Genomic DNA, 25,628 nt, shown 5'->3' with positions numbered 1-25,628 from the left:
TTGAACTGCCCCAGCTCCTCTTCCTATGCCCAGATGGGCAGTGCACCTGTGAGACTAATAGACTGGACTCTGCCATGGACATTCCTCCGCCATCACCCATCACCATTTAACAAACCCCTCCCAATTCTGAGCACTGCAATAAACACCCTTGAAACACAAAACAATCTGGAGTCAGTTTATGATTTGTTAAAATGTAATATCAATGACAGTGTGAAAATGCGTTGTGCGATGTAAAAGCAACATACCAATGTCACACATCAAAAGTCCTTGAAGGATGCATGTAGATGACACACGTTGGTAACCACACCTGTGAAACCGTAATGGAAAGAAACAACTCAATTACCAAATAATCCCAAGTAATTACACACAGGATAGAGGAAGACGTGTGACAGTGAATGTAATGTAAAATCTTAAAATGTTCTCACCTGTGTGTCACTGGAAATATTGCTGTAGGACTGACTCCCTGTTGTCGTTGTCTTCTTCCTCAGCTTCCTCCTCATCACTGTCCCCAGGCTCCACAGGCTCCACAGCTGCCGCAACACCGTCATCTGGACCATCCTCCTGCAGAAAAGACACCTGGCGTCGTAAAGCCAAATTATGAAGCATCGAGCAGACGATGATGATCTGGCACACCTTCTTCGGTGAGTAGAATAGGGAACCACCTGTCATATGGAGGCACCTGAACCTGGCCTTAAGGAGGCCGAAGGTGCGTTCGATCACCCTCCTAGTCCGTCCATGGGCCTCATTGTAGCGTTCCTCTGCCCTGGTCCTGGGATTCCTCACTGGGGTCAGTAGCCAGGAAAGGTCGGGGTAACCAGAGTCCCCTAATAGTCATACACGGTGCCTCTGGAGTTGACCCATCATATCAGGGATGCTGCTATTCCGCAGGATGTAGGCATCATGCACAGAGCCAGGGAACATAGCATTAACCTGGGAGATGTACTGGTCTGCCAAACATACCATCTGTACATTCATAGAATGATAACTCTTCCTGTTTCTGTACACCTGTTCACTCTTGTGGGGGGGACCAGAGCTACATGGGTCCCACCGCCCTCCCAGCAGCCCCTCAGCGTTCGCCCCGTGCCCGCTCACCCATGAGGGTGGGTATCATCTTCACCCCAGGCACCTCAGGCCCTGCACCAGTCACCCCTGCTGCCCTCAGTGAGGAGGCCATTGACCTCCTCAGGTCACTGACTGTTGGGCAGTCTACCACTGTGAATGCCATCCAGGGTGTAGAACGAGAGTTGCAACACGGTAATGCATTCCTGGAGGGCATTCATTCTGGTCAGGCTGTCCTTCAGCGAACCCTGCAATCTCTGGCCTCAGCACTGATGGCAGCCATTGTCCCTGTGTCTAGCCTCCCCCCTCCAACCTCCTCCACCCAGACCCAATCCCCTGTACCCCAGCCTATCCCAAGAACACCTACAGACCAGTATGCACACAAGTCAGCACACACAAGTAGCTCAAGCAAACATAGGCACCACACAACCCACAGGCACTCACGCAAGCCTCACCCACATACAGACACAGCAACATCCACTGCCTCCACTGTGTCCCCCTCCTCCTCTTCCCCCTCCTCCCTCCCAGTCTCGTCTACACACACACCTGCATGCACCACATCTACAGGCACCAGGACACCCAGCACCACAAGCCGCTCACCTGCACTCACCACCTCCACTGCCATTTACACGTCCCCTGTGTCCTCTCCCAGTGTGTCTGTGACGCCCCCTCCCAAAGTACACAAACGCGGGCACCCACACACCCAACATCCATCCACCTCACGACAGCCTCCAGTACCTGCACCTGCACCCAAAACACCTAAAGTGACACCTCCTACAATCACCTCCTCTTCCTCCACTCCCAGACCCCCTCCAACTACCCATCCCAGTGTTCGTCAGAAACTGTCCCTGTGTAAAGTTGACCTTTTTGCCCCCACTCCCCCCCCTCCAATTCATCAGTCCCATCGTAGCGCCTCAGCCAAAAAGCCTCCAATACCAGTGGTGCCTGTTCAAGGTATGTGGAGTGCACCGGCCACCAGGGCAGGCAGTATGACCCAGAGCCAAGGCACTGGCAGCCCACCCCCTGTAAAGGCTCTGAAATTGGAAAGTGGACGACGGGACCGTGTGAAGACTTCTGGTGGGAAAACAACTCACAGGGGTCCCAAGGGGATTGGAGAGTCAGCTGTGACTCCACCAAAGGTGGGGAAGGGCCAGAGGAAGTCAGCCTAGCCTGTTGTGAGTCTCACGGCGGAGAAGGGCGGCATCATTCCCGGCGGTCGAGATGCCACCGCCAGCACCGTCGTCACTGGTCAGGAGACCACCGCCACCGCCGGAGTCATTGCCCAGGAGGGCCCAAGTATCGTCACTGGTCAGTAGACCACCACCGGAGTCATTGCCCAGGAGGGCCCAAGTATCATCACTGGTCAGGAGACCACCGCCGGAGTCAGTGCCCAGGAGGGCCCAAGTATCGTCACTGGTCAGGAGACCACCGCCACAGTAATGTGCACTATATGTGCCTAGGGCCTGTAGATTAAATGCTACTAGTGGGCCTGCAGCACTGGTTGTGCCACCCACTTAAGTAGCCCCTTTACCTTGTCTCAGGCCTGCCATTGCAAGGCCTGTGTGTGCAGTTTCACTGTCACCTCGACTTGGCATTTAAAAGTACTTGCCAAGCCTAAACCTCCCCTTTCTCCACATGTAAGTCACCTCTAATGTGTGCCCTAGGTAACCCCTAGAGCAGGATGCTGTGTGGGTGAAAGGCAGGACATGCACCTGTGTAGTTTACATGTCCTGGCAGTGTAAAACTCCTAAATTCATTTTTACACTACTGTGAGGCCTGCTCCCTTCATAGGCTAACATTGGGGCTGCCCTCATACAGTATTGAAGTGGTAGCTGCTGATCTGAAAGGAGTAGGAAGGTCATTTTAGTATGGCCAGAATGGTAATACCAAATCCTGCTGACTGGTGAAGTTGGATTTAATATTACTATTCTATAAATACCACTTTTAGAAAGTGAGCATTTCTTTGCACTTAAATCTTTCTGTGCCTTACAATCCACGTCTGGCTGGGCTTAGTTGACAGCTCCTTGTGCATTCACTCAGACACACCCCAAACACAGGGTACTCAGCCTCACTTGCATACATCTGCATTTTGAATGGGTCTTCCTGGGCTGGGAGGGTGGAGGGCCTGCTCTCACACAAAGGACTGCCACGCCCCCTACTGGGACCCTGGCAGACAGGATTGAACTGAAAGGGGACCTTCTGCACTTCTTAGCCACTCTTTGAAGTCTCCCCCACTTCAAAGGCACATTTGGGTATGAAACAGGGCCTCTGCCCTACCTCATCAGACACTTGCTGGAGAAGAAACCTGAACCAGAACCTGCATCCTGCCAAGAAGAACTGCCTGGTTGCCTAAAGGACTCACCTGTCTGCTTTCTACAAAAGACTTCTGCCTTGCTGTTGCCCTGCTGCCTTGCTGAACTCTTGCCTTGCTGCTGAAGTGCTCTCCAAGGGCTTGGATAGAGCTTGCCTCCTGTTCCCTGAAGTCTCAGGACCAAAAAAGACTTCTCTTTTTCATTTGGACGCCTTGTGCGCCGAGAAATTCGACGCACAGCTTGCTCCACGGTGAAAAATTCACCGCACGCCGATCCGGAAAGCCGCCGCTTGACGCGACGCCTGCGGTGCGACCGGAACTTTGATGCACGGCCTCTCCTGGACAACGCTGCCCGACTCCAGAAAGGAAATCGACGTGACGCCTGCCGTGAGGGAGAAGATTCCACGCACAGCCCACCAGAACAATGCGCAGCCTGAAAACAAGCCTAGGATTCCACTCACAGACCCCGGGACATCTGGTAATCCCGCGAACCACAGAAGGAGACTGTCCGCGTGCCGAAAAACGACGCACGACTTCCCAGCGAGAAAAATAATGACGCAAGTCCGTGTGTGCAGGGGAGAAACTGACCCACACACCATTTTTCCACGTATCTCTTCCTCTGCTGCCCTTTGCGGAGATTTTCCACTTGAAACCAGGTACTTTGTGCTTGAAAGAGACTTTGTTTGCTTTTTAAAGACTTAAGACACTTTATATCACTTTTCAGTGATATCTCTACAATTTCATATTGCATCTTTGATCGTTTTGACCTGCAATTATCCAGAAAAATATTATATATTTTTCTAAACACTGTGTGGTGTATTTTTGTGGTGCTATATTGTGTTATTGTATGATTTATTGCACAAATACTTTACACATTGCCTTCTAAGTTAAGCCTGACTGCTTGTGCCAAGCTACCAGAGGGTGGGCACAGCATAATTTGGATTGTGTGTGTGTGAGAAACTGGGGCTGATTGCAGAGGCCCCATAACTTTTTGCCCCCATTTTCCACTTTATGCTGGTGTTTTCCTGACTCTGATGGTGCCCTGGGTACTGCTAACCAGTCCCAGGGCCTGTGCTCTGTGTAAAATGGATATGCAAATTAGGCTAATTATAATTGGCTAAGTTAGCCTACCTATAAGTCCCTAGTATATGGTAGGGCATGTAGGTTTAGGGACCACAGCATAGGTGGTGCACACCTAGGTGCATTGCTGAGGTGCCCAGTGTCATTTTAAAAGCAAGCCTGCCTTGCTGGCTGCTTTTAAATTAAAGTTATATGCAAATTCGACTTTGGAATTAAAGGTACTTCCAAAGTCTTAAACTACCTTATTTTTACATATAAGTGACCCCTAAGGTGTGCCCTATGTGCCCCTAGGGCTGGGTGCCATGTAACTATAAGCAGGGACTTTATAAAAATAGATTTATAAGCCCTGGTGAGGTAAAAACAGCCAAATTCGTTTTTCCCTCATTGAAGTAAATGGCCTTCATAGGCTAGAATGGGCAGACTTTATTTAAAATTTTAAAGTCTCCTTAAATGTTACATACCAAGAATTTGGTATCAAATTGATTGTTATAATAAATCCCACAACTTCCAGTTGTTGGATTTAATATAACTAGTGCAGGTAAAAAGTTTAGACTTTACCTAAAAAGTTGCCAATTTCAGCTCTGCATTGTTTTTGCTGCTGTGCTCTGATTGGCCAGCCTGCAGCAGCTTCTGCCAGGCCACTTTAATGAGGTGTGAAGTGGCCTGGCTTCACACAAAGGAATGTGCTTGGGGGAGAGAATCTCCCCTCAGCAGATGGTGAGGCAGGAAGGGGGAGGGCTGCCAAACTGGTCTTCAAAGGCAGAGAAGGACATCTGGAGCACCCAGCAACACCCCCACATCCTGCAACCCCAGACAGCTAGGTGCCCCCTTGATTAGATTAGGAGAGGGCAGGAGAGGGGTGTGTTTATGATTTTTAGCCACACCAGTGGGTGGGCTCAGCCAGATCTCTCCTCCAAAAATCAGATTCATCCATTTTGGATTTTTAGAGACTGTTGCCTTCTGGGATGGATTTTTGCCACACTTCCCAGGAAGTGGTCATCACAGGGGGACGACCCTGTCCCTGATTGGAGGACCAGGGCCCCCCTGCTTTTCACCCAGGAGCAAGGATAAAACTGGCAGACCTGCACCCACGCCTGAGATCCCCTCCAAATTTCAAGAAGAAGGAACTACAAGAAGAAGAAGGACTGCCATGCTGGACCCCTGGCCTGCACCTGGACCCTGCACTCAGAAAGACTGCACCAGCTGCACACTTGGGCTTCACCACAAGAAGGACATTGCCTGGCTTCCACTGGTTCAAGGAGGGACTCCCTGTTTGCTACAGGTGAAAAATTGCTAACCAGAGTCCCCTGCACCAACTCCTGAAAAAGTGACCAGCTGACCACTGTCCAGTGGCCAAAAAGGAGTTTGCGCCAGGTGCATTCTGGGAGTTGAAGTCCGCACTTCCCAAGGACCATCACAGAACTTCTGGACCCTTGGGGTGAGCTGTGGACCCCAAAAGAACCTTAAAAGAACATCTGGGTGAAGCCCCAGAAGCTTGGAAAAGATTGGAGAATTTTTGAAAAAAAGCTCCATAAAGTGACCGACCCGACGCGGAAATTCTAGCCGGCTTGCCTCAACCGCGACCCGGCCTGACTTTGTGGTTCGTCCCGGTAAAGAAAAACATCCAAAAAAGAGACTAAGTCCGAACGTAAAAAGTTGACCGGGACCTTCCAGCCATCGTATCCGAGAAGGGCTCCACGGACGTCGGATCAAGATCCAGGTTTACCCCGGTCGAAGGATTTTCATCTCGAAAAAACGACTAAGTCCGAAGGTAAAAATCACCACAGAGGAAACCGACTTCGCGTATCCGGACAAGGGCTCCAGGAGGTCGGATCCAACTGGCAGGTTCGTCCCGGTGAAGAAAAACTTCAAAATAAAGACTAAGTCAGAAGGTAACTTTTTAACCGAGGACTCCCGCGACCTGTAGCCGAGCAGGGCTCCATCGCGGTCGGCCTGAAAGTTTGACTTTGCCCCGGTCCTGGTGCAACCAGATGACCCGATTGGCGCTTTTTGTTTCTAAGCGCTAGAAAATAATAATACTTTAAAAATTCATATCTCTGGTTCCCCTGAACCGATTTTAATCGTTTTTGTGTCATTTTAAAGATAAAAATATAAGCTATTTTTATAAATTGGTTTTGGATTTTTAAACTGTTTCCTGTGTTTTATTTAATTACTGTTTTGTGATATTTGAATGCTTTACACTTTGTCTCCTAAGTTAAGCCTTGACGCTCGAGGCCAAGCTACCAAGGGTAGAGCTGGGATTAATTTACTGAGACCTAACTGTACTTTTGTGGAGGTTTGTGGCTTGTTGCTAGGTGTAGGTACCTACCTGCCCTACCAATAACCCATTTTCCAACAGTGTGACTTACCCTGACTAGAGTGAGGGTTCTTGCTTGGACAGAGGGTAACCTGACTGCCAACCAAAAACCCCATTTCTAACTCCTCCTCTTCCACATCTAGCTCACCCAAACCTCACTTTGCTACCATAATCTCCCCAAAAACCCTAATAAATTCTCCCTCATTTATCTCACCTTGACTCATCCAAAACCCCTCCTGCTACTATGATCTCCCTAACCCTTTCCACAGACTCTTCCCTCCCTCCATCTCTCCTTTACTCATCCCAAGCCTCATCCTATTACTATAAACTTCCAATTAACACTTCTGGATTCTTCCTTCCTCTATCTCTCCATTACTCTAGTCAATCCAACTAATAAACTCACATATCCTCTGCTCAAATTAACTCATAAAAATACTAAAACCGAATTCATATTTCCCTAGATTAATCCACCACTAATTCCTCTTGGGTGCTGGAGTAGTGTGCTACTCGCCCAAAAGTGCTTTGACACCTCATCAGGGGTAGTACGCGCTAAATAAATACTATCACAATACAATACAATACATTGTGGTGTTAGGGGGTGCTAAGGGATGCAGGAAAAGTGGCGCTGCACTAGGTGCAGCACCATGTTTCATAAATCTACCCCCAGGTATCTTCCTTCTCCTGGCTGATGGTGTTACCATTCCCTCCCCAAATTGACTCTTCAGCCCTGGCTCAGAGCCTGTTAGTTGCAGATCTTGATGCTCTCCAGGCAGGTGTACTACCCCTGCTACTGGTTGCTTCCTCCTCTTTACTGCTGGTAGAAAGTCCTTCTTGCTATCTCCCAGTTGAAGAAATTGTTCTGTTGGGATGTTCGCTGACTATAACTGTCCACTGAAAAGGAATGTGACAAAGAGAGAGCCATTTTTAATTGGGTAGGCCAATAATGCATATCAACATAACTTTTACTGAAAAGGAATGTATTCACATAGTGCTGAAATAGAGCATCTTTAAAAAAAGTCTCATTATCCTCTACTTTCATATTCAACTTTTGGTAACCACAAATAATTAAAAATGAAAAACCACAAAATATTTGTGGAATTAGACATTCAAAAGAAAAGAGAGGGTTGTAGTCAGAGCTGATTTTTAAGTATAGTTCACTTTAAAATGTTGAAGATTTTGTTTTTCAACTTGTTTCATACATTGCTAATCAGAGAGAAAGTTTTAAAACATGGTAGTAAAGCATTGCACATGATGTTGAGCTGGCATATACTTTTTGGAACCTATATTTCACACATTATTGATTAATTGTGTAAAATTTCAACGTAAAAGGTATATATTAGTTAGGAAGTAAAGTAAAGGCACACAACGTATAATTGTGCTCGTAAGTTTCATTTTGACAGAACTGCAGAGGTTTCAAATGCATTATGCCAAGAGTAACTGATTAGTAAATCCAAAGTAAACAAACACTAACCATGCATGTTAACAAAGTTTAACTTTCAATCCTTTCAGACCACAAAAACCACATGTAAAATATAACATGGAAAGTTCTACATGAGCTTAAGGTGAACACATCACAGGACATCACTCTCAACACACATGCTCACGCACATGAATAATCTTGTATACACCATCTCTCTACTACACCATCTATTTTGATGAGAGTTAGATAGCCAGCTCTTAATCCATCCAGTACAGTGGTGTCAAGTGGGAGTGCTGAGAATGTGGCTGGAAGGTCAAACGTATATACATTCCTGAGACTTGCTACAGGCCCAGCAATGAAGGTCCTCCCAATGCTTATGGCAGAGATTTTCCCACTGGGTTTGGACACCCACTGCACTAAAGCATGCAGCAATGTCCGTCCAGACGTGGGCCTGTGCTGCATTGCTCAGCTGAATTCCTGAGCTCCCATGAAGCTGAATGTTCTTGTCGACCACACTGGCTGATGATGTCTGGTTCAAGTTGAGAGAATGGGGACTCTGGGCCGTATTTATACTCTGGTTGCGCCGAATTTGCGTCGTTTTTTTCAACGCAAATTCGACGCTAAACTAACGCCAACTAACGCCATATTTATACTATGGCGTTAGAGGCGTCTAGCGCCAAAGTTCCCGGAATGTGCGTCATTTTTTAGCGTGAACCCCTTCCTTGCGTTAATGATATGCAAGGGAGGCGTTCCCGTCTTAAAAAATGACTCCCAGGCCTTTACGTGGTATTTATACTCCCGGGCAAAAATGACGCCCGGGAGTGGGCGTGGCCAAAAACGGCGCATTTGCGCCGCTTTTTAACGCCTGGGTCAGGCATGGCGTTAAGGGACAAGTGGGCTCAAAATGAGCCCAGAGTGCCCTCCCCTGCCCCCAGGGACCCCCCCTGCCACCCTTGCCCACCCCAGGAGGACACCCAAGGACGGAGGGACCCATCCCATGGACATTAAGGAAAGTTCGGGTAAGTTTTTTTTTTTTTTTTTTTGTGGCATAGGGGGGCCTGATTTGTGCCCCCCTACATGCCACTATGCCCAATGACCATGCCCAGGGGACAGAAGTCCCCTGGGCATGGCCATTGGGCAAGGGGGCATGACTCCTATCTTTACAATGATAGGAGTCATGTTGATGGGGGATGGGCGTCGTTAAAAAATGGCGCAAGTCGGGTTAAGACGATTTTTTAGCGTCAACCGGACTTGCGCCATTTTAAGACGCCCTAACGTCATTTTTTCACAACGCCGGTGCTGCCTGGTCTACGTGGTTTTTTTCCACGCACACCAGGCAGCGCCGGTCTGCTTGCGCCGGCTAACGCCATTCAATAAATACGGCGCCCGCATGGCGCTTCAGAATGACGTTAGCCGGCGCAAAATTTTTTGACGCTAAACTGCGTTAGCGCAGTTTAGCGTCAAAAAGTATAAATATGGCCCTCTGTCTCATCAAGTCCCTTATCCATGTTGGGGGCAAGAATAAGGTACAGAGCAGCAGAATGGAAGAGGATGCTGTTGTAGCACAGAAAGGATGGGTCAGAATGATCGCAAAATGGGTGACTTCATCTTCCTGTATGTTATTTCCCATTCCCACAAGATACCACATGTAGGAGGAAGAGACCTAGATTTAGCAAAGTGACTGTGTTTTGTAAATAATAATAAAAATATATTTTCGGTAACTAAACTGTGTGGGTTAATTAAGGATTTGAGAATGTTTGCCCTAAAACATTAGGCCCTGATTCTAAGCTTGGCGGGCGGCGGTAGCCGCCCGCCAAGCGGGAACCGCCAGAAGACCGTACCGCGGTCAAAAGACCGCGGCGGTCATTCTGGGTTTCCCACTGGGCTGGCGGGCGACCGCCGAAAGTCCGCCCGCCAGCCCAGCGGGAAACACCCTTCCCACGAGGAAGCCGGCTCAGAATGGAGCCGGCGGAGTGGGAAGGTGCGACGGGTGCAGTTGCACCCGTCGCGAATTTCAGTGTCTGCCAAGCAGACACTGAAATTCTTTGTGGGGCCCTCTTACGGGGGCCCCTGCAGTGCCCATGCCACTGGCATGGGCACTGCAGGGGCCCCCAGGGGCCCCACGACACCCCATACCGCCATCCTGTTCCTGGCGGGCGAACCGCCAGGAACAGGATGGCGGTATGGGGTGTCAGAATCCCCATGGCAGCGCAGCAAGCTGAGCCGCCATGGCGGATTCCCATGGGCAGCGGAAAGTCGGCGGTACACCGCCGGCTTTCCGCTTCTGGCCGCGGCTGTACCGCCGCGGTCAGAATGCCCGGCGGAGCACCGCCAGCCTGTTGGCGGTGCTACCGCCAACCTCCGCCATGGCGGTATTTACCGCCAGGGTCAGAATGACCCCCTAATAAAGTATGAGAGGTTTTGTACTTATGTGTTGTCAATCATGAGTGTTTGAAAGATCCAAGATAATGAAGTCAACACATTTTTCCCAAGAACATAGCACACTAATATGAAATAAACAATGTTATTAATCATTGACCAGAGGCAGTCTTATCTGACAGATGCAGCAACCAAACTAGCAGCTCAAGAAAATGAAATCAAGTGGTGATGTTGTGAAACATGCAACAGGCTACAACAATGTTGCACACAACTTCTGAGGAGTACGCCAGCACTCTCCCTTTCCTTGTGTGGTCTAGATGTCTGAATTGCAACTGCAGCATCCCAAAAGTGTATTCAATAATGGCTTATGTACATATGTGTTACCCATTATACCTCTGTTGAGGTAGTGTGGTTGGATACCTGTAGAGCTAGGGATGGGGAGAGACCATAACCAAAATCCCCTGCAACAAAGATTCATGATGTAATATATGATGCCTACAGGCATGCCATGAATGTGAGGGTAAAGTGGGTGTATTGTGTTGTTGTGTGGACATCTAGCCCCAATTTGAAAGGTTGGTACTTACCTACTCGCCACTTGCCACCAAAATCCCCAGCAACCAAGTGATGTGCAAGAGATGACGTTTGGAATATGGGCTGTTGTGTGTGCTTCCAGAAAAAGCAGCAAACACATCAGTTAAGCCCCTTGCAGTGTACACAGCTTGTACGTTGATGGAATGCCATTGTTGTGGAAAAAGTGTGTTTTGTATTTAGGTGGCTGAAGTGCCATGTAGGTGCAGTCAGTGACTGTAGGAAAGTACCATCTTGCCTGGCATGTTACCTCCATTTTTACATGTATGTCAGTTTGTTTTTGCCTGTCTCACTGGGATCCTGCTAGCCACGACCCCAGTGCTCATAGTTTGTGGCCTGAATGTGTATACCTGTGTAGTGACTAACTGTGTCACTGAGGCTCTGCTAATCAGAACCTCAGTGCTTATGCTCTCTCGGCCTTTAAAATTGTCACTATAGGCTAGTGACCATTTTCACCAATTCTAATTGGCACACTGGAACACCCTTATAATTCCCTAATATATGGTACCTAGGTACCAAGATTTTGGGGTTCCAGGAGATCCCTATGGGCTGCAGCATTTCTTTTGCCACCCATAGGGAGCTCAGACAAATCTTACACAGGACTGCCACTGCAGCCTGAGCGAAATAACGCATGTGTTATTTCACAGCCATTTTACACTGTATTTAAGTAACTTATAAGTCACCTATAAGTCTAACCTTCACTTAGTGAAGGTTAGGTGCAAAGTTATTAAGTGTGGGCACCCTGGCACTAGCCAAGGTCCCCCCACATAGTTCAGGGCAATTTACCCAGACTTTGTGAGCGCGGGGACACCATTACACGCGTGCACTACATATAGGTCAATACCTATATGTAGCTTCACAATGGTAACTCCGCATTTGGCCATGTAACATGTCCAAGATCATGTAATTGTCCCCCCATGCCAAATCTGGTATTGGGGTGCCAATCCCATGCATCCCTAGGGCTCCACTATGGACCCCGGGTACAGACAAACCAGCCCTCTTGGGTTTTCTCTGCAGCTACTGCTGCTGCCACCCCACAGACAGGGTTCTGCCCTCCTAGGGGACTGGGCAGCCTCCCAGAACACCAGTTCAGGGAACCCCCAGTTCCTGCTCTGGCCCGAAACTGGACAAAGGAAAGGGGAGTGACCACTCTCCTGTCCATCACCACCCCAGGGGTTGTGCCCAGAGCTCCTCCAGTGTGTCCCAGACCTCTGCCATCTTGAATACAGAGGTGTGAGGGCATAATGAAGGCCTCTGAGTGGCCAGTGCCAGCAGGTGACGTCAGAGACCCCTCCTGATAGGTACTTACCTGACTAGGCGGCCAATTCTCCTCTGAGGGCTATTTAGGGTCTCTCCTGTGGGCTTTTCCTCAGATAACGACTTGCAAGAATTCACCAGAGTTCCTCTGCACCTCTCTTTTTGACTTCTGCCAAGGTTTGCCTGCTGACTGCTTCAGGACACCTGCAAAACTGCAACAAAGTAGCAAGAAGACTACCAGCGACATTGTAGTGCCTAATCCTGCCGGCTTTCTCGACAGTTTCCTGGTGGTGCATGCTTTGGGGGCTGCCTGCCTTCATTCTCCACTGGAAGCCATGAAGAAATCTCCTGTGGATTGACGGAGTCTTCCCCCTACTCCAGCAGGCACTAAACTTCAGCATCACCGGTACTCTGGGACCCCTCTCATCCTCATGAGCGTGGCCCCTGGAACACAGGTGGTTGACCCAGACTGTCCAGTGGTCCAACTGTCCAAATTTGGAGGAGGTAAGTCCTTGCCTTCCCTCTCCAGACAGTAATCCTGTGTACCAGGTGAACTGCAGCTGCTAGGGTTTCTGTGCACTTTTGCAATGAATCCTTCATGCACAGCCTAGCCCAGGTCCCCAGCACTCCATCCTGCATGCACAACTCCCTGAGTTGACCTTTGGCGTCGTGGGACCCTCGTTTGTAGTGTTGAGACGACCGCCGTGCTCAGTCTTCTTGAACCCGTGTTCAAGGACTTCTGCGGGTGCTGCCTTCTTGTGCATGGGCTCTCTGTGTTGCTGAGGGCCCCTTCTGTCTCCTCTCCCAAGTGGCGACATCCTGGTCCTTCCTGGGTCCAGGCAGCACCCTTTTTCTTCAACCGCAGCCTTTGCAGCTAGCAAGGCTTGTTTGTGGTCTTTCTCCAAGGAAACAATGATGCATCCTCCAGCACTCCATGGGACATCTTCTGCAGGAAGGAGAAGTTCCCTAGCACCTTTCGTTGTTGCAGAATCTTTAGCTTCTTCCATCCGGAGGCAGCCATTTTGCACCTTCATCCAGGGTTTAGTGGGCTCATATATCCCCTGGACACTTTTGCGACTTTTGGACTTGGTCTCCTTCCTTCCCAGGTCCTCAGGTCCATGAATGCGTCTTCAGTGCTTTGCAGTCTGTTGTGGTCTTTGCAGAAGCCTCTATCATGAGTTTAGTGTGTTTCTGGGGAAGTAGTAGCAATTTACTCATACTTTTGAGGGTCTTGGGGTGGGGTATCTTGGACACCCTTAGTGCTTTCTTACACTCCCAGTGACCTTCTACACACTACAGTAGCCTATGGGTCCATTTGTGGTTCGCATTCCACTTCCAGAGTATATGGTTTGTGTTGCCCCTAGGCCTATTGCATCCTATTGTATTCTACAGTGTTTGCACTAATTTCTGACTGTTTTACTTACCTGATTTTGGTTTGTGTGTATATTTTGTGTATTTTACTTACCTCCTAAGGGAGTATATTCTCTGAGATATTTTTCTCAATAATGATGTCAATATGTATAAATTCATGTATATATTAATTCAGCTGATTCTGATTGTTATATTTTGACATTTTACTTTACAAATAATATTTGAAAAAAATATTTTAAATTAATTTTGATTTAATTGCTTGCCTTAATGCACATATTAATATTTTGGGAACATATAGGAAATCATTATTGTTAGCACTGATGGGTGGCAATGAGTTCTGTGAATATGATTTGTTGTTAATTTAATTGGACCACCAGTCCCAACATGCATTATGTTTGTTAAAAGGGCATTAGCTTTAAATGGATCAGAATGGATCACAGGACTTTTAGAACTCGGAAAAGACCGCGTCGGTCGAAACGCGTTGTTCGTTTGCGCACAGTTGTGTAATAAATAATTGATGTAAAGTCCTTGTTGGATTGCCTTGCCGAACGTCTTTTTTCTTTCCACAAATATTGATTTGAGGGTACTGCTTGCCCTCGGCAGGAGCACCGGTAATTGGAGCGTGGCGCCAAGCAACTGAGCCGCTTTATTGTCATATATATATATTTATATATATATATATATATATATATATATATATATATACATAGAGAGAGAGAGAGAGAAAGAGAGAGAGCGAGAGAGAGAGAAAGAGAAAGAGAAGAAAGAGACAGAGGGAATATAAACATGTGAGACTAACAATTAAATATTTTGTTTGAAAATTCATAGTTAACATACTTTGAAAATACATTAATTTTTCTAAACTTTTATCACACATTCACATGTAAATCAATTAAACACAACTTTTAATTCAATGTATTAAATATTATTTCAAAGAAAATTGGTAGGCAGAATCTTTTTTATTAGATTTATTAGATTAAGTTTAGAAAATAAACAATAATATGTATAAAAAATAAAAAATAATTTAATTATTTAGATCCTTTGTGTCCCGATCTCAGGAAATGAGGAGGGGTGGCCCGGTCACTTCAACTGGGTAAAATGGTACACTACTATAATATTGTCTATATTTATATACCACATTAGCTCAAAGACAAGAGAACTCTCTTACTGAATTTCATCTCTCAAACATCCCCCATTGTTAATAAGGATGCACCCCCCAAGCACCAGTAACTAGATGCGAATAAGAGACTAGCATTTTGTTTCCTGTATATTGGAAGCATTTTTATGCTGGTTTTTCATTTTTAAATCCTTTAAATATGGGCGTATATATATACTGCACTACATAGACCCTATAAGGTTATCTTTTTTTTAAGTACTTTGATAGCATTTGCTGTGGCACATTCAGGGCCATATTTATACTTTTTGACGCACAACTGCGCCAACGCAGTTGTGCGTCAAAAATTTTAACGCCAGCTAACGCCATTCCAAAGCGCCATGCAGGCGCCTTATTTATGGAATGACGTTAGCCGGCCCAGCTGACTGGTGTGCGTCAAAAAAAATTACCCATATCAGGCAGCGCCGGCGTAGGGGAAAATGGAGCTTGGGCGTCAAAAAATGGGGCAAGTCAGGTCTGAGGCAAAATATTAGCCTCAACCCGATTTGCGCCATTTTTTTTTACTCCCAACCCCCATTGAAATGACTCCTGTCTTAGCACAGACAGGAGTCATGCCCCCTTGCCCAATGGCCATGCCCAGGGGACTTATGTCCCCTGGGCATGGTCATTGGGCATAGTGGCATGTAGGGGGGCACAAATCAGGACCCCCTATGCCACAAATTATGTTTACAAAAAATACTTACCTGAACTTACCTTAAGTTCCCTGGGATGGGTCCCTCCATCCTTGGGCGTCCTCCTGGGGTGGGCAAGGGTGGCAGGGGGTGTCCCTGGGGGCATGGGAGGGCACCTCTGGGCTCCTTCCGAGCTCACAGGTCCCTTAACGCCTGCCCTGACAAGGCGTTAAAAAATGACGCAAAAGCGGCTGGACGTCATTTTTTTTGACCCGCCCACTCCCGTGCGTCATTTTTCCATGGGAGTTTAAATAAGGCGCACATGCCTTGGAGTAATTTTTTAGACGGGAACGCCTACCTTGCATATCATTAACCCAAGGTAGGGGTCCACGCAAAAAAATGACGCAAACTCCAAGATCTTTGGTTCTAGACGGGTCTAACGCCAAAGTATAAATATGGAGTTAGCTTTGCGTTGGATTTGCGTAAAAAAAAACGACGCAATTCTGGCGCAAACAGAGTATAAATATGCCCCTCAGTTTGTTCTTATTATAATTTCTTCTGATTGTTTCTTAGAGTCTCTCTAGCAACTACACCTAACTTTCCAGAGGAATTGTCATTTGCTCAGATATTTATGTGTCTCCCTTTTTGGAGAAATAAGGTATGATTTAACAGATCATGAACTTAACCTACATATGTGTGAACATGGTGGTGGATTATAAGTGGACTTTATTCTAGATGGTCATTTCCTCACACTTTTCTGGTGATTATAAGCACAAATAAGGTTCAAGGTGGCTTTTTTCACATTTTTGCAGTGCAGTAAGTGATGGTTATTTTTTTTTGTTCTTCCTCCTGTTTTGGTTGTTTTAGTAATTGGCTACATCATGAAAAATGTTGAGTTCTGGGAACTATAAAGTTATTTTTTTTTATTTTTTTTATTTAGGTCTATCTGAAGGTCCGCAATTCAATATCCCATGACTTACCCTGAAGAAGGTGGTTATTGAATAATTGTTTTCTTTCCACCGAAACCCGTGTTGGCATATGGTGTCCATTACAAGTGTATATGGTATCCATTATAAGAGCCATCAGAGTAAAGATTTAAGTGGATGAGGCTCAATAACATAAGTGGATTGACTTTATAGAATCAAAAAAGAAACAGAGATACACGTAGACCCCAAAAAAATCAACTTGGGAACAACTTGCATTAAAAAGTTTTTTTTTTATTTTGTTTTTTTTTCATTTAGTTTCTTATATGTGAGCAGTGAGTTAGTACTATTTATTTCAGGTGAAAAAACTTAGATCATCAACATTTCTTCAGCTAGAAAACAGAGGGGAAAAATATGTTTTGGTTTTGTTTCCCCTAAGAACTAAATAATATCAATGTGATTCTGACCTCTATGAAGTTAGATGTACTCATTTGTGATGAACATTGGTCCAGTGCTACATTATATGTTCCTTAGGTAGTTTGGGGCATATTTATACTCTGCTTGCGCTGTATGTGTGTCATTTTTTTTATGCAAATCTGGCGCAAACATTACTCCATATTTATACTTTGACGCTAGATCCCGCTAACGTAAAATATCTCAGTGTGCGTCATTTTGTGGATGCGTGAAACCGCCTTGTGTTAATGATATGCAAGGTAGGCGTTCCCGGCAAAAAATGACTTGGGTACCATATTTACCCAACCGTGCAAAAAAGCCGCACTGCTCGGAGGTGGAGTTGGAAAATGGCACACATCCAGAATTGCGTCAAAAATTAATGCCTGGGTCAGGGCAGGTGTTAACATATGGCAAACACACCAGTAAGGAAAACTCACAGAAGCAACATCAGAGCTCCAAAAGGAAGACATGGAGGTGCTAATCATCCAGCATGCACGAAGACGCAGAGCACAAGAGCAACAGCAGCAGCTTCCACCACACCAACAGGGACCCCAAAGGCAACGCCAAAGACAGGAGAGGATATTCCGGACCAGGACAACCCTTCAGGGCCTCAGGGAACATGACATCATCCAGAGGTACAGACTAAACTGTCAACCCGTACAGCAGCTGCTGCGCCACATTTAGCCACAGTTGCCACCCAGCTTGCAGCCAACCCACGTCATTCCACCAGAGACCAAGCTGCTAGCTGTCGCCCACATGTTGGCAAGTGGCTCTTTTCAAACCACTGGTGTCCTGGTTGCTGGGATCTCACAGCCCTTATTCTCTGCCTTCATACCCAAGGTATTGGATGCCATCATCTCCCTCACACCCGCCACATCAGCTTCCCCAACACACAGCAGAAACAGCAGGAGACCGAACAGGGCTTCCATCAAATCAATGGCTTCCCACACATGCTTGGTGCCATTGACTGCACACATGTACGGATTGTGCCACCTGCTGCAACCAAGCATCTATACAGCAACAGGAAGCACACACACTCCATCAATGTGCAGGCCATTGTGGATCATCGGGGATTGATCACCAACATCGTGGAAAAGTATCCTGGGAGTGTACATGATTCATTCATCTTCCGCCACTGCACCATCAATCAACACTTCCAGGATGGACGACATGGCAATGGCCTACTTGTTGGTAAGTACAGAAACCTAGGAATTTACACACAGCACAGCAACTCTGTACAACACATACACCACTACATTGATACGTGGCCAGGAAGACACTGAGGTTGTGACACTGCTAGTCATGTTTGATATCCTGACCCAATGGGATACACAACTATGGACAAATGACAGATGCAAATAACAACAAATGCTACTCCAGAGCCACAAGGGACCAATTTAAAACCACAGAGTGACAATGACATGGCCTTAACTGACAGTACAACTTGGAAGATGAATCTTCTAATATCACATCAATAACACTCAATCACACACCCTTCCAAGCAATACGTACTGAGTAAAGGGTGTGTAATGTGTTTCGCTGCAGGTCAAACACCATGAGACACATAGCATGATGATGCTGACTCTAATGAAGGTGACATGGAATCATTGAGGCAGTACCAACATCTCACATCACTCCTTGGGTGACATTGCCCACTAACAATACGCAAGTGGACTGTGCTAAGAACACATATTGATGTGACAATATTGCAAAGTGCACACTGCTAAACATACAGATTGAGACAATACACATAAACATAAGAGATCTGCAGGCACATGGACCTTCTGACACTTAAACCTTCACCCCCCCAACCAAGTTAGCCAGCTTACCTGGAGCAGGTTCAGTATTGTAGGTACATGTTTGCACATGAGCCAACTCAGTGAGGGCACAAAATATAGGTTTGCATTGAACTTGTCACACATGGTATATTTGTGCATTGTTAATTGTGAACACTTCAGTGATGCCAACCTATGGAGATGTGTTGTACATTGTTACCTAGCCAAATCAAGAGTCCTCTCTGTGGATTTTCAGATGCTATTACATATGTTGAATTGGATGGGATGTTCAGGCCATATAGTTCAACTGTGTTTTCTCCACAGTGGAATCAATTCTATGTTTGGAAGTATCATGTCACCTCCAGTGAAGGCACATGGCCACATCTTTCATATGACATAATGCATGGGAGATACACAATGAGCTGCAAGTTTACAAATATACCGCTGATATCCGGTCAATCAGCCAAACACCAGTTTTGATAATGAAACAACCCAATGTTGAAAGAATATCCTAGAACCCTAGAATCCCACACAATAACACAAACACAGTCACAGACGACACAAGAGAACAACTGCCATGCAAAGTGATAATCATGGTGCAACAAGTATCCAAATATTTACATTCATTTTATCTTTCAGCTGATCAGGGTTATGGGATCCAGCCATGGATCATGACTCCATTTGCCAACCCAAGCACAGCATCAGAACATGTCTATAATGAGGCACATCGGAGGACATGCACCATAGTAGAGAGGACTTTTGGCATACTGAAGTCCAGATTCCAGTGCCTCAACATCACAGGAGGCAGCCTCCTATATTCACCTGAAATGGTCTGCAAGATCATTTTTACCTGTGCCATCCTGCACAACATTTGTGTAAGGAGGAACATTCCCCTCTATGAACCAGACCCACAAATGCCTGAAAAGGAGGAAGAGGAGGATGCTGTTCGTGAACATGAGGGGGACCATCCAAACACTCCATCAGAGACAACACATTGTTCAAAACTTCTTCTAACTATAATCACCATCACCACTTTGTTAGCATATATCATTAAACACCTACCTTCATCACTCAATCATGCTCTTGGTCACATGATCCCTAGGAATCATAATCAGAGTTTAGCCTCATGGGGCATTGCAGAAATACAGATTAGGATACTGAAAAAGCCTCATCACATTTGATGGGTATGAATGTACAGCCAGCATCACACACAGTGTAAATTACATATGTCCTGTCTATTTCACATGCGAAGGCCAATATCAGAGGACCACAGCTATGACACACATCCATGTTGCCAACATGGTTCCTTTCAGCACATGAAACACAACTAAGACACCATCAATCATAAGGTAAAAAAGTGTTTCATATATGAGGCAGTGGATGTGCTATTGCATTGGTAACAGGAATGTATGATCAGTCCTTGACAGCAGTAAGTGTGACATCAGCTATCTTTGCAAGGAGCATGTGTGACAAGGAGTCCATCTAAGCTTAAAATGGATAGCACGAGTGCCACAGGTACGACAAGCATTGCTCACAAGACATACCCTGTGCAGTCCATCCCAGGTAATAAGTCCTGCCACTGCCATGTTTTAAGTCTCTCCCTACCCTTCTGTAGGGGGCCCTGTAAATGGACTATCTGTACCCTGATAACCTTCATCTACACACACCCAGACTCCCATTCTGACTCATATGTGCTTCTCTCTTCTGTATGGCATGCCATAGTCATAGTTCATCAGTCTGCATGGACTTCAGGTACGATAATGCACTGCCTGGTAGTCGGTAGGACCTTCAATCAGCTGTCCATTGCTTTCCATGTGGAAGCTCCACTTGGCCCTTTGAACTTGATTCTCAACTCCAGGACTTGTGAGAGACTGAAGCTGCATACACCTGTGAGCACTTCCATACAGACTTGCCATTTGAACCTAACCTGCCCTTGCTGCTGCCTGGAACTGCTTAGAAGCTTCCATTTTCGGAATCTCCTTGTTGTGCATTGGTTTACAAATCACTTATGTAACAGAGCCCTTGGGGGATTGTGCAACATTTCAGACTACAGCACAAATACAGATTTTAGTTAGCACAGTGTTGTTCCAGCTTTTCCCAGTCAGAGTCTGCTCACTGTGTATTTGCCTTGTTCATGTTTGTTCCTGACAGAGCCTGCATCCTGTTAGCCTGACTGGTTCCTGTCTTTGCGATAACCAAAGAGGGTCCATGTGGCTACATTTGTCTCATAGATGCTTTCCATGCCCTCTCTTTCCTCTTGGGGTATTGTGTCTGGTAGGTCTACGATGAATCCTCAAATATATAGTATAGTTTAATCAGTTTCCTTATAGTAGTCAGTTCTGGGATATGTATTTATATAGCCTAATCTAGCCCCATCCTTTGTCTGGTTTGGCATGTATTCATTAGTGCCAAACAATGACAGTGTGCCATGGCTGTATGCATGCATTCGGTACGGTGCCTCCAGCACAACAAACAAGGGTTGCCAATGTGTATGTAAGGACAAAACATGTTTGTGCCCTGACGGTCCACACACAGATTTATTTCTGCCGCCACCTTCTGATGGGACGTGCGTGATGACTAGCTGTGACATTAATCAGCACAGAGGCACTGATGTTCCCTGTTGCAGTGGGAATTTTAGAGGCCACCATGTGTACAAATGTTGTGATGAAACCTGCCAGTTTCCTATTACTGATGCCAAATGTTTTTAAGCACACCAAGGTTGCCCTGTCGTCTGTCTTATTAAAGATCGGCAGTGCTATAGCTGGACTATCCCCATGTGTGTCGTTAGTTGATCTTTGGCTTTCGGTCAAATCTGCTTTTAAGGATACTCTGTTAATTCAAGGGTTGGCTCCACAGACTCCTCATGACTAGACCTGCACGTAACTGTGACAACATGGAGGCCAATACTGACACAGGGTACACATGACCACACACTTCAACTGGACACCTTTGTGCAATGAACCACTGGAAATATGTAACCACATGCAGAATGGTCTGCTGGTCCTCCACAGCCACAGGAGAAACATAGGTCATTTACATGACTCAAACTGTGGTGCACCATAACTTTTTTGGATTGGAGTTGGGACTCTGTGTCACAAACACTGTACCTACCTAGCATGTCCAAATGCCTGACTCATGGGTAGTATACACACAAGTGACCATGAAGTGGTATCCAACATTTCAGTACATGTGATGGCTTACCTTTGTAACATTGCCATTATCAACCGTCCTCTATCTATCCTGTGTATAGTTTGTCATGGGAGATGTTTTGTCCTCAAAGTCAGGGAAGTTCACAAAGCATAAGATGCTATGGGTATGACAAACACATATCCTGACTGATGTACCTCAATGACTGGCATATGATGGTTATCCACATTTACAACACGTGCATACAAGCACATTATGCAAACCACGTCTTGTGACGTTCACACAATGGCACAACAACAATTGAAATAGCCAATTCACAGACATAAACACACAGACCATGTGCAAATTGTTTAAGTTGCATATGTTTGCTATCCTCTATTGATGCACCACCTGCTCAAACTAGGGAATACATTTTTTAAATCCAAATGTTTGGGTTGCTGTTGCGTCAGTTAAGAGTGCTAACCGGCACAACAACATGAGTATTTTGGTCCACGGTAGTGTGGTCTGCCACATGTGCCCAAACACTGGAACACACACAGCAGGCCCTAACAGCCTATGTTTGTAGAGTTATAACTTTCACGTATGTGTAAAATTAGAAACAAGACACAAACGCGTAAAAAATTAAGCATATGCATAAAAAAATGCTGCATAGGTGTTAAAAAATTACGCTCACAGCCATTATACATCGATTGGTCCCTAGTGTTAATTCCAACACTGCACCCCATGAAATTGGTTATCCATGAAAAATATATAGATCTTTGAATGCGGGGTAATTTATGAGCAATATTGACACAAAGCCCGTAAGCGTCATAAAATTTCATGCATCATAATGAAAACGAACTGCATTTGAAACAGGAAGTGATGTAATAGGATATCCTGTTTACAGAAATGGTACAGTGGGTGTATTTTCACTTTCACTTTGCAGTCTGTGATTCTTCTAGACTGTGTGGCTGCGTTGAGAGTTGTGTCTGTCCAAATTGTGCTTTTGTCTCCTGTGTGCCATTCCAATTGTCATCTGTTGTTTTAATAATTGTCTCAGTAATTCAGTGTAAGTGTGTTTTTGTCATTTTTGGTGTCTAAGTTTGTCTTTGTACTGTTGGGAGTGTGTAGTGGGTATTGTTAGTTGGGGTATTGTTGGGCTGTGTGGGGGTGCTTTAAGTTTCATTTTCCTACCTCCTTTCCCTGTATTTCCCTCTTTTCCCTTTCCTATCCCTATTATTTACTGTGATGTTGGGCAGGCCACGTCTGGAGAGAATGGGTGAGGAGGAGCTGGGGGCTTTCATTTGGCTGGTGTGCCATTTCCTCCCCCTGATGTTAGAGGCTGGTGGCAGGGTGATACAGGGGTATCACATCGAGGAGAGGAGGCTCAGGTGGTCCAAGGTGCTGTTCCACCTGAAGAGGGTATTCAACAGCCAGCGCAACGACCACCAACTCAAACATCGCTGGGCTGACCTTGTGGCCAGAGAGCAAGACCTGCTGGACCACCTGGGTGTGGTGATTGGTGGCCCTGTTGGGGAGTACAAATCAGACTAATGTGTACAGTAAAATGCTCTGTAGTGACAGTAGCAGATTTAGTGACATGCTGCATGCAAGGTTTGTGGACATGTGGAAAGTTGAACATACAGTGGCCCATATTTATACAATATTTGCTACAAATTACTGTCATTTGTTGACGCAAAAGCTGCACAAACTTACAAAACACACCTTGAGCTTCTAAATTAGTGCTGCTTTGACGTCAATAGATGATGGTAATGCCCACAAACAAATGTTTTATTCATGGTCTGTGAGTGCACCAGGAATGAGATGTATTTCATGCTAAAGCAAGGAATGAATGTAGTCCCCAATTATTTGGAATACATGTCTGAACTGTATTCATGGCCATACGTACAATGATCTCCCTAACCTCTGGTAATATATTAGGCTGATATTTTGTCTTGGTTTGCGCAGCATTTAAATTAATCATGGATGCTAATATCTAAATGTTTGGTGCTACTTTCCATAGCTGTAGCATAAAAACAGGAAGCAAATGTTACACATAAAAAAAAATAAAAAAATCTGCCCCTATGTTCATTGTTCCTGTGTGTTTTAATTTGCCTTGGGCACAATTGCTGGCACTGCGGTGATGCATTTGCCATCTATGTCACTTTATAGCCAAGCAATTTTCATAAGTTAATGGGTCATCATGTAATCCCTGAACTTTGTGAATGCATGGTCACATTATTTATTTGCATAATGTTGTGCAAGGGAGCCCTGACTGCCTCCATCATACATTTAAAGTGACAAAATAGTTTGCTAGTTTACGTTTGGTACAGCCCTACTGATTTAGTGCAGCATATGTACAATAGTTAACTTCTCAGTATGAAGGCTATCACAGACATGGGTGTATGCTAAGATCAGCAGACCAGCATTCCTGTGACTGCTGCCATTCCCAAGGTGCATACAAATTGAGACCTACCTCATCAAGATTGCCAGAGTACGACATTTGCTAAACCATGTTTCACTTAGGGGACAGTGTCAGTTTGTTGTATAACCACAGGTCACCCAACTTGGCATATGTAAGATGATGAATGTGGCTAACTGGGTACACAGGGCCTTGAGTAACACATTTCAGGTGCAATGAGTACACCTGTGCCCATGCATTCTGCCACGGATGGTATAATTAGACACTGTTAGCATATATTTCTTTGTTGTTTTGATTTAGATATATGACCAATCCATGTTTAGCGTAAAATTGTCATCAAGTAACATATAGGATCCCTGCCATCCTGGTGTCATAGGGGACATATATGGCTGTGGGTACACTGTCAGTGTGGCATATGTAACCTACAGACAACACAGGCCCACATATAATGGAGCATAGAAAGCACAATAATTCCTGAACTAAACCCGACCCATATGAGCATCACACAGTAACTGATTGTCCCTTGATACACAAGCCACAATACCTGAGTGACTGGTAGTGCAGTGCATCATGAATGTAGCTTTGCATGTCTCTCAATACAACAAATTAAGAAATGGAGTACCCTCTAGAAAGAATTCTGCACAAAATTGAATAATCATGTTTGTCACCAGATGATTGTTAGGGCCAGTTCATGTGTGCATATGTGTGACTATCAATCACTGGATTGACAGGGTCTATACATGTTTGCAGTGGTATGTCTATTGGGGTGTCTACATGCCTGAGGTGCTGCTCTATCATCTAAAATGTCACACACAGTGATTTTTTGTTCCAAGTTTAGTATAGTGGGCAGACATTGACCACATTTCATCCTTTCATGTGTTACAGGTGGACCAGCCCCCACACAATTGGAGAAGTGGCTTGATTTTCAGACCCAGACGTATCCAGTAAGTGTTGATATGTTAGTTCTGTGTTGTGTTTGCAGCTGTTGCGTGATTGACTCCTGTGTGTTGGACTCATTACAAGGGATGATGCGCTGGCACATGATCTGATATGTGACTTGCAAGGCGTTTGACATTTTGTTCCATGTTTGAGTTGGACAATCAGTGGCAAAGAGTCATATTTTGTGATTCTAGTGCTGCGCTATAGGCATGGGCAGGTGAACAGGGTGATATTCGTTGCTACATTTATGCCAATGATAAATTAGGAATCATGGCTATGATTTAGTCAGCAAGTCATACCCTGATTCACACAGACCAGTGATGCCGAAGTATTACCCACAGACTTGAGCCTGCCATTTAACTAATGAACATGTAGGACTGTATGTATGATTTCCTAGCAGCATCTGGCTCCACATGTTGTGCT

This window comes from Pleurodeles waltl, chromosome 2_1, assembly GCF_031143425.1.
Source record: "Pleurodeles waltl isolate 20211129_DDA chromosome 2_1, aPleWal1.hap1.20221129, whole genome shotgun sequence".
NCBI lineage: Eukaryota > Metazoa > Chordata > Amphibia > Caudata > Salamandridae > Pleurodeles > Pleurodeles waltl.
This window is presented reverse-complemented; position numbering follows the sequence as displayed.